Raw genomic sequence first — 10693 nt, forward strand, 5'->3', positions numbered from 1 at the left:
ATTTTTAAAATCTTGATGACCATGGCCATACGGTGGCTGAAAGGCATTGCCTACCCATGGACAAACCAAGAGAGATGGTAAAATGAAAAGATGTCATAACTAATAAATGGACAGGACCGAATCTTGTGTTTATCAGATCCAGGGGAGCTGTTTGTGTTTTTCCTCAGGATGAAAATAATCCCTTCTGGGTCCCCGAGAGGCTCACTCAAAAAATGGTGGAGACTCCTGATGACAGCCCTGCTCCTGATACTTTGGAACAAGAGAGTCAGAGGAGAGGCGAAATGGGTGATTCTGTTGGCATTCCCAAAACCAATTCCAGTGGAACATGATGCTACAGTCTTCCCTAAGTTTTTCTCCACCGATATCAACTTGGGTGGGGGTGGGACTCTTTGGAGCAATCTTTTGCTGCGGACTTGTGTTGCTTCTCTGGCTGGTTTGTAAGCTCAAGGCCCAAACAAAAAGAGAGACAGGGTGGTTATTTCCCAAGCTCTTGTCACTCTAGAACATGGAGCATCAGCCAATATCTGGTTGTCTATGCTTAAGCAGTAGGTCACCGGCCAGACAGCTCTTGCACTCCTAGAACTTCGGTTCATTGCACAGGATTAAAGTGTCTGGTTTGAGCAGCCCATTAGGGATGCTGAGCAAAGCATCGCACTGAGAGCCCATTGCCGTGGGGTATCTCTGGGAGATATGTCATTTTGCATGAGGGTTGCCTGCCCCAGTGTCCCTCCCTCAGAAAAAACAACAGAGTGACAGGTCAAGAGTACTAAAAAAAGCCTAGCGGTTACTCCTGTACATGGTCTTTATACACCTTAATGAGGATTTGACTTCTATCTCTGCCCTCCTAATATAGGTGTCCTACTTTGCTTAAAGAATAAAAGAAAGGGGGAGATGTGGGGTGCTGCCTGCACATTCTCCATTACAAGATGACGCTGACATCCGGCTGGAGTTAGCAGTAAACAAGTCATGTGCGCACGTGCTGGGTAACTTTCCACTCCTTGAGCTCTGCCTCTCCCGTGGCGTCATAGGGCCTAATGAGTTTCAACCAATCAGGGGGCTCCACGTCCAAGGCGAGGACTGATTCCCTATATAAGGGGATGGGCAAGATAGTTCGGGGTCTTCGTCTTCATGTGTTGCAAGCTTATGCTCTGCCTCTCGAGAGCATTAAAGCTATACCGCAGAAGAATCCTATTTTGTGTGCCGCGTCGTTCTTGCTGGCGAGATGGTTATTATCATTATACCATAGTATTTATAGTTCTGCCCTCAATCTTCATATATTTTGTCTCCAAGCAGGGAAGAGATGGTGGCCATGTTATATCAAATACCGAGCAGAATTTTTTGAAGTCCATTTGAAGAAAGGGTGTCTAAGGTAGTTTGATTTGTTGATTTTTCATTTCAACATAATAAAAAATTTACTGCTGCGTATATTTGTAGATGCCTGCAATCTTTGTTGCTCTAAAAATAGACACATATCAGAATTTTGACAACACTCTAACCTCCATGGTAATACCATGTATCAACAATAACAAACAAACAAATAAACAACCAAAATCTTACTTCAGACAACAGAACCACAGGTGTTTTAAATATTTTGACTTTATGTCAGAGAGTTTGACTAGCAAATTCAGAGTCTATGTAAACTGGACAAGTACTTCTGAACTGCATACTCTGTTGGATCTTTTACTTCAAAAATTACTAAATTCTACAGTATGGAATATTCTAAGAACACAGTAAATATCCTATTAACCTAAAAGGAAAGAAGTGATATTTCAAAGGAACATATTAGAATCCTTAAATCATTATGCAAAGCTGAAATATCAGGAAGAAAAATATCAACTGATAAACCATAATAATACAAAGCTATAAAAAGTAATAGTTTCAAAAGCATATCTATTTATACAGAGCAAAAGGATATTAGCATATTTCCATTTATGTATTTATATTCAGCAGCTTTGAATTAACTTAGAAATCCACCTTCATAATCTTATGAGAAATACTTTTGAATTTGTATGAAAATGCAGTATTGAAAGTAGCTTTAGATGGTTGTATACATATGAGAAGGAAAGAAAAAAACAATAAAGTATTTTGCACAATGGAAGCAAGCTTAATACGCAGTTGATATATACAAAAAACCTAAGAAAAAATCCTTTCAAATGATCTATTTTATGTGTATTTCTGACTTGTGTTCCTAAAATGTAGACTCCTGCAGAAAGGCTCCCTTTCATGGTGACAATCAGTATATAAATTTTATTATTTAAAATAATGAAATAAAATAAAGTTCACAAATATAGCATGCAAGTGATTGTTTGATAAGATAAATTAAATACTTATGACTGTATTTGTTTTTTATTCTTATTTATATGTGCAAGAGTATATGCATCTCCCCAAAGGCCAGAGCAAGTTGTGGGATTTCATAGAGATGGAGTTATATATGGTCGAAAGCAGACATATGTGTGCGGGGAACTGAACAAGAATATTCTACAGGATAAATGAGTACTTTTTACTATGGAGCCAACTGCCAAGTACCAATGATTTATCACTTTTCTGCTTTTCCATCATTCATATCTCTCTCTCTCTCTCTCTCTCTCTCTCTCTCTCTCTCTCTCTCTCTCTCTCTCTCTCTGTCTCTCTCTCATTTTGATATCAAAGCTTTTAAAAAAAGTAATAAAACAATTTATTTCTTTATGATATAAAACTAGAGTTTGGTTACATATAAAACAGAATGAATAAATGAATGCTTGGCTTTTAGAATATCGTCAAGAAGTTCATGTTTTCATTTTTCACACCAATGGTTGTCCATATTTTTCTCATCTGTGAAATAGAAAAGTTGCCATTTATGTCTTGTCACAGTTAGCAGACAAATATATAAAGTCTTAGCTGAAATGATCAAGTCATTTTCAATACATAGTGTTTATAGTTCCTAGAACTTGTGTTAGTACTCTGACGTATGTAAGACAAGTTTGGAAATGTAATGAATAAAAATCTTGCTTGAAATCAGGTAAGGCTAAGAGTCTGCTTGACTGTAACAAAGAATAAGCATGGAACAAAAATGGTCCAGGTAGAGATTGACATGATTCCTATCACACACCAGCTCTGCTCATGGTTTCTCATAAGGGATTCTAAGGTTCTCGTGTTCACAGTGGTTCATAGCTGTGTAACAATGAATTGAGAAAACAAAAACATATAAACACAAGAGTGTTAAGAAATATTAAGGAATGACTATAAATAAACAATATGATGTATCATCTACTGCTTTAAGACTTAAATGGTTAGTTGATTTCTTAGGAACCTGAAATTGATGGGGGCTGTAGGATTTTTTAATCACACTGCAGACAAATATGTTTCTAGTTGTGGTGTGGCTCACCCTGGTCACATACCTTTCTTCCTTCTGGCTGGAATACAGGCACACCCATAATAGACAACTTAACTTTCAAACAATAACAGCATAGTTAATTTGGAGAAGGTAGAACTACTGTTTGAACGTTTTATATTTAACTGCATAGCAGACAATCATGGATAGGTGAACCAAAGAATGATTTGACAAAGTAGGATATGCTCAAGTCTCAGGAGAAAATAGAGATTGAGAGAGACATTTTTACCAGGAAAGCCTTAAAAAGATAGATTGAAGAAAGTACAAGTTAAACACATGTGAATACAGAGCCAAAGAATAATAAGGAACCAGAAGATTAGAATAGAGTTAGACTGAGGTCTAGCAGAGGAAAAAGTCAGAGGCTGAGAGAGAAGACAGGTTGAATCAGACTACTTGGAAACAAGTTTGAGCTAGAACAGCTGAGTTGATTGTGCAACCAGAGCTAAGAAAAAAACTAGAAAGGGTAAGATTATCAGATGCTGAAAACATTCTAGGTCTAGATTAGAGTGCATGGCTGCTAGAAGCTTCTAGGACTAGTTCTAAGTTAGCAGAGAAAAACAGTAAGCACAGGAGAAGAAAATTACAGCAGGCAAATAAATGTATGTTTATGGATGGGTATTCCCAAGCTTCCTTTTCTTCCTTGTTTCCTGATGTAGTGCTAAAATAAATTTAAAAATTTTATTGAATATTTAAATTATTGAATAATTTTCTTACATTTCAAATAAATCTTAATTTCTGGTAAAATATGACATAAGTTTTTCTTCTCATGTAATCTCACAATAATAAAGCTCATATAATCTCACAATAATAAAGCTCAAACCTCCTCTATGTGTCAGTTCTACTTTTACAATGGCCCAGATTCATTCTATACAGGTAAATCTGAAGAGGTTTATGTCACGGTTGGCAGAAAAAACTGGCGTGATTTGGCTCTCTGTAAAAGCATATGAGAAAGTTGGTCTCTTCCCTTCTATAGAAAACCATCAGTGTCAAGAAAAAGTGCCCAATTTACAGTCCACTTACCCATGATCATAGATATGTTTATGCCAGGAACAACTATGTACTTGGATTTATATGCATCACATTCATACCAGCTTCAGAACTCTATCCCCATGACAGAGCAAGAATTTTTCTGTCCCTTATGCCTAAGTCTAAATTTACTCTGTGTTTTCCCCAGCTATGAAATATGGATGGTAAATTAATAGTAGTCAATGTCAAGTAAAAGCTTCAAGCACAATTTCCTAATAAATATTTCAAATAGAGTCAACTCAGGATACACCAGAAAGAAGGTTGATAATATGTAGCATGACATACTCCTGAACATCTAGATGTTCACTATATTTAATGTGTTACTAAATACTTTCAGAAAGGAACATTACAGGGCATAGTTGAAGGGTGTTCTGAAGAATCAGTTGTGGGAGCTATGATAACCTTTCAGAGCACAGTGGATGTGAAAAGGAATGATTTGAGGCAGCACTGAGCAATGAAAATGCCTTTGACAATCTGGCAAAAGTCAGTTTCAAGGACCTTGCACACCACAATCTACATTCATCACTTTAAAATGGTCTAATTTTATGACTCAAGATACTGCCCTAATTTTTACTTCCAGCAACTATCTGTTAAATGGAGGCTACATGAAACTATACCAGTATGGATTACTGATTCTTCTATTCACAGTTAATATCCTACTACATTGAAATTAAGCACTGACGTATTGCTAGTGTAGTTCAGTCTACTCACTTCTCAGTGCTCACACACCTGTGCTTTATTTGACAGAAGTTCCCTTTACAAAACTCTATAAGTTCAAGAACTAGAGTTTTCAGTTTTAGTTAAATCTAGTGTTCACAAATAGGGCAAGGTTATACAATGGTAATTTGTTTGATTTATATACTACCTTTTTTTCTTAATTAAAAAGCTCAGGATATTTTGATTTACTGAAAATTAATCATGCTTGTTAAAATTGCACTTATATAATTAGACAAATTTACTATAGAAAAAAGCCATACTCTGTAAATTAATTTGTTTATTTTAAGCTATTATACTCATTTACAATCTTTATAATATAACATGAAGTCTTAATTCTAAGGACATAAAATTCTGTTAGAAAGCAGTATCAAACAATCAAAAAAGACATTTAAATGTTTTTGACCTCTAAAAAAAGTGAAAGTAGTCAAATAATTTAACTACTAAACCAGGTACAAGAGATGTTTCACGAGGTAAATTTATTTGTTTCACAAACCTGAAAAGCTAAGGATTCCTATATTCTGTGGTGGAAGAAAAAGATCCGTCTTATACATATTATTCTCCTCATATGTACCACCAGAAAGATAAGCACACTTGCACACACAACATACATACATACTCACACATCATACATTCGTGCCCATCATATACAAACACACACATAAATAAGTAAACAAAAATATTCTTAAATGCTCTACATTCTACAATTTAATAAATTTGAATTTAGAGGACAAGTATTTTGCTAACAATGTCTTTCTTGATATTAACATACATTCTCAGGATCATATAATCCTGAAACACACTAGAAAAATAATATGATTGAGAAATAAACAAATATTAGCTTATGGCTTAGTTGAAGCTTTTTTAATTACTTAAATGCTCAATCACCTACATTTAGGGTATATAAATAGAATCTCAATATGAGAATTCTGTGAAAGAAACTCAGATATATTATATGTAGACTGGTATGAGATTCATGTGTAATATGAAGTGTAAAGTTGAAATAATGATGAGGAATTGGCACAAATTATATTTAAAACTAGATGAGAAAAGTTACTTTGAAATAGGCTCAGTATGCTGTTTGTTAGCCACTATGTGTAGCCTAAGTAAACATTGCATATGACATAGTTCCATTGATGGAATTGATCTACAAATATAAGCTACAAATTTTATGAAGTCCAACTCTTAGTAATAAAAATGAGCATAAATGTTATGAATGTGTGTTGAAAGACTCAGTCCTGAGCACTTTATCTATGTTATATCCAGTTCAAGAACAAATGAAGTCAATGGCCATTATAGGAATAATGATTATTAATTCTTTTTATATACTGGAATCCTGAGGAAAGGGAAATAAGTAGACCAGGAATATTACAAGAGGAGAAAAAAAATGTTCTGCTCTTACCATACTGTCAAAGCCCACAAAAGCAGAGGATGTACCTTCTAATATCTCTCCAAGGTAAAAATTCAAAATCACAAGCCCATTGATTCTCATTCAGTCATGGGGGCAACTGTTCATTGCAACCACTCTTATGACCAAATTTCATTCCTAATAGTTACATTGCTTTCTTCAAGGTCTCTCCTTTCCACACAAATTTCTTATGCGTTTCATTATTATTGAGCACAAATATTCTTTCAAATAGCACATATTTTAAATGCAGTTCATTTCATTTACATTCACAAACATTAAATAGTGGAAAAATTCAAATGAAGTATTACTTTTGCAATTGGGAGCTGTTGGTTTTGGTATCAGGGATTAACGTAAAGACCTATATGTTGACAAAATCATGACAAAAATAAGATAAGCATGTGCAAATTAGAAAAATGAACTTTTCTGTACATCAAAGTCCACAAAGACCGATGCCTGTCATTCTTCAGGAACAAATAAAGTGTCTGCTTGTCATGAACAAAGTAAAATGTGAGAGGGAGAGAGAGATAAAGAGACAGAAACAGACAAAAGAGAGGGGAGAAGAAGATGGAGATGGAGGGAGGGATAAAGGGAGAGAGAGAGGAGAGAGAGAAGGATGGAGAAAGAGAGGGGAGAGGGAGGGAGGGAGGGAATGAGAGAGAGGGAGGGAGAGGGAGGGAGTGAGAGGGAGGGAGAGAGAGAGGGAGGGAGAGAGAGGGAGGGAGGGAGGGAGAGAGAGAGCAAGAGAGAGGGGGGACAGGAAGAGGCTTAAAAACAGTTCTTGATAAAAACAAGAAGCTTGACCTTGTAGATTTAAATGAAAATTATCCCCTTATTCTAAGTATCAGGATCTTCTGGTACTTGAAACTGAGTGGAGTACTGCCAGCCCGGTGCACTGACACTAAGTCACATCCTCAGCCCTCTTCTCATTCTGTATTTTGAGGTAGGCTTACACTAAGTTACCAAGGCTGGCCTCAAACTCACTTTGTATTCTAGGAATTCTTTGAATTTGTAATCCTCCTATCTCAGCCCCCATAGTGACTCTGGTTACTTGCATGAATTCCCAGGCTTGGCTCTAAACATGTATTTTTCTAAGTGTTACAACAAGAACGTTATAGAAATATAGAGATCCATTATGGACACTGAGAATGGTGGTTTTGCCTGATGTATTAACAGTGGCAATAGAAAAAATAGAGCATCTTCTTCACCTTCATCCTCATCTCCTTCTTCATCAATATCTTCCAACCCTTCATCGACATTATCATCATCATCTTCTTCTTCTTCTTCTTCTATTTCTTCTTCTTCTTCTTCTTCTTCTTCTTCTTCTTCTTCTTCTTCTTCTTCTTCTTCTTCTTCTTCTTCTTCTTCTTCTTCTTCTTCTTCTCTCTCCTTCTTCATCATCAATATCCAGAACCAAATACTACTGCAAGGAATTTGGCCAAGTTTCATCTTTTATCTCATCTCCTAAATCATCAGCACCTGGGTCAGAATGGTCAGTAAAGCAGGTGAAGAAGCTCTGGCTCTCAGTGCTGCCTCTTCCTGCTCGCTTTATTCTGCATTTGACTCAAGCATTCTGTCAAATCATCTCCAGATTTCCATTTGGTCTGGGTGGACCTTGAAGACAGATCACCATTGTCATTCAGATGAAATTCTTTGGAGAGAACTTTATTTCAAAGAAAGAATTTTCATCAGAATAAAAATCTATTCTGTAACCTGATTTAATGTCTTCAAATTCTGTCATTTCTGCTCTGGTCAAACAAAGCAGGGCCTACTCATCTTCCTCCCAAAGCAGTGCAGACACTTGTAGATGGTTGACAAATGTTGTTAGCCAAAATTTGGGGATTGCGGCAATCAATTCTGACCTCTTCTGAAAAAAATGGTTGGCAGAATTTATTATAATTTTCGGTCTCCTTTTGCTTCACTTTTCTGTTTTGAAGGAGGCCAGGATGATATACTAAACTCATGTCATCTTTCTTTCTCACTCTACTGAGCAGGTGAACCTCTGATTTAATGCCTCAGTACAGAAAAAAGACAGTTAAAATGCCCCCTCTCCACCTTTTTCAGGAAAAAAAAATGGAAACAGTGACCTTCATGGTTTTTTATTGGATTGTTTATGCATTTATATTTCAAATGTTATCTCCTTTCCATGTTCCCCCTTCTCCTGCTTCTATGAGCATGCTGCCCCTCCTACGCACCCACTCCCACCTTGCCCCCCTGGCATTCTACTATACTGGCATAATGAGCCTTTACAAGACCAAGGGCTTCTCCTTCTGTTGATACCAGACAATGGCTTCCTCTGCTACATATCCTGCTGGAGCCATGGGTCTCCCATGTGTACTCTGGTTGCTGCTTGAGTCCCTGAGAGCTCTAGGGATTCTGATTGGTTGATATTGTGGTTCTTCATATAAGAAGAACCTTCAGCACCTTTGGTCCTTTGTCTAATTCCTCCATTAGGGTTCCTATATAGTCTAATATTTAACTACAAGCTTCTTAATCTCTATTATTATGGTTCTTGCATAGCCTCTCAGGAGACATCCACATCAGGCCCCTTTCAGCAAGAACTTCTTGGCATCATCAATAGTGAATGAGTTTAGTGGCTGCACATATTTTGTGGGTTTTTTTTAAACTTAGAAATATGCATAATTCTTGGGAACTTTTTAATGTTAAAGGCAGAGTTGAAATACTGGCCAGGCAGATTTTGTCTATTGATTTTAACTAATACATGGAAAAAAAAATCTCACTGAGGGTGACCTAGAGCAGAGACTAGGAAAATGTCAGTCCATTTGATGCTTAACCATTTTAAGAGTTCTATGTTATTTGACTTAGCCTCAATTGCTTTTTTGCTTTTTTTTTTTTTTTTAGGTTATAGCAATTTACTTCACATAGGAACAGTATATTTCAGGCCTACATTCTTCATCAAATATCAACAAAAACAATCTGTACAGAAAACCCAAAGGCAATCATATAGCATAGCATGTAAGATGTTCAAATCTACTTTAATGCAATTACTGTGTAGCACTTGCAAGGCAGAACTGCACAGCAATTCTAGTTAACCTAGTAGTTGTTTGCAGGTAGTCAAAGCAAATGTCCATGGCACAACTAAGAGTTGGTACACAAGTGTGTGACACACCCCCTCAGATCATGTATTAGAAGACATTAAAATAACATGATGGTATGTTTATATTTCATTACTTAATGAGACATCAGTGTGTCTCTAAAGCTCCGTGAAATACCACACTGAGAATGCTTGTGTGGTTAGAACAAACTGCGCCCTGAACTTAAAAGTAAAAGACTTAACTCTCGCTGTCTTCTATTTAAAAAATTATATATATATGTGTGTGTGTGTGTGTGTGTGTTTGTGTGTGTGTGTGTGTGTGTGTGTACACACATACCCACATCTTCCACAGGAAACATTGCAAAGTCCAAAAGAAAGCCATTTTTTTATTAAAGGTTCCCGTTACAGTATTTCATGAAAATTCTCAAATGTATACTTCTTTGCCACCTCTTTTGGTCAATCTTGGCTACAAAAGATACTGACACAGACAAGGCAAAGATGATGACCGATTCAGAAAGTCTCTAGTGCACAGTGGAAGGAGTCATGGAGTTATAAAAGCCCACTGCCTTTAAAGGAATCACTTTAATCTATGCAGAAGAAACCAACCCACTACAGAATCAACAGGAGCATTGCCTGTGCCACAAATCCCAAATTCTTCATCCCTGAGAGTAAAGATTCTACCATTCTTAATTTTTATAAAGCAATAACTTTACATTGATTAAATCCTTGAAGATCTTTTCAAGATATTAATACATCATTAGCTTTAGCCCTGTTTCAATTTCACTTTTTAAAAAAGGAAAAAGAAAGGCCTTGCTCTTTGAACAAGCGCTCATGAGAATCCTAGTGACTATCCATGAAGCTGGGCGAGGCTCCTCGCTGCCCCCACTATGCTGTTCCACATGCCCCTGTTCCTTTCCTTACAATTTGACAATGTTTGTGAATTAAAGAATTTAACAGGTAGTGTAAGAAAAGGACAACACAGAATTAAGGAACACTCAAGTGACATGTAGGCTTCCCTGGATACATGAGTTTTGCTGGAAATAATCTGAATGTCATTCAAGAAAGGCAAAATACCTACAAAAGAGAAGAAATTCAGCATAAACATCTTCTTGCTGTCTTTGTG

The 10693-nt window shown here is 36.5% G+C and overlaps 1 pseudogene across 1 annotated transcript; it reads right to left on the reverse strand.

Annotated features, from left to right (window-relative positions):
• Positions 1–7613: 7613 nt before the first annotated feature.
• Positions 7614–8479, reverse strand: LOC308418922 (protein SET-like; annotated as a pseudogene). The gene has a single exon. The product of its transcript is annotated as a protein SET-like (transcript).
• Between the last annotated feature and the right edge of the window lie 2214 nt (positions 8480–10693).

The sequence above is a fragment of the Micromys minutus genome (genome assembly GCF_963924665.1).
Source record: "Micromys minutus genome assembly, chromosome: 3".
Taxonomy (NCBI): domain Eukaryota; kingdom Metazoa; phylum Chordata; class Mammalia; order Rodentia; family Muridae; genus Micromys; species Micromys minutus.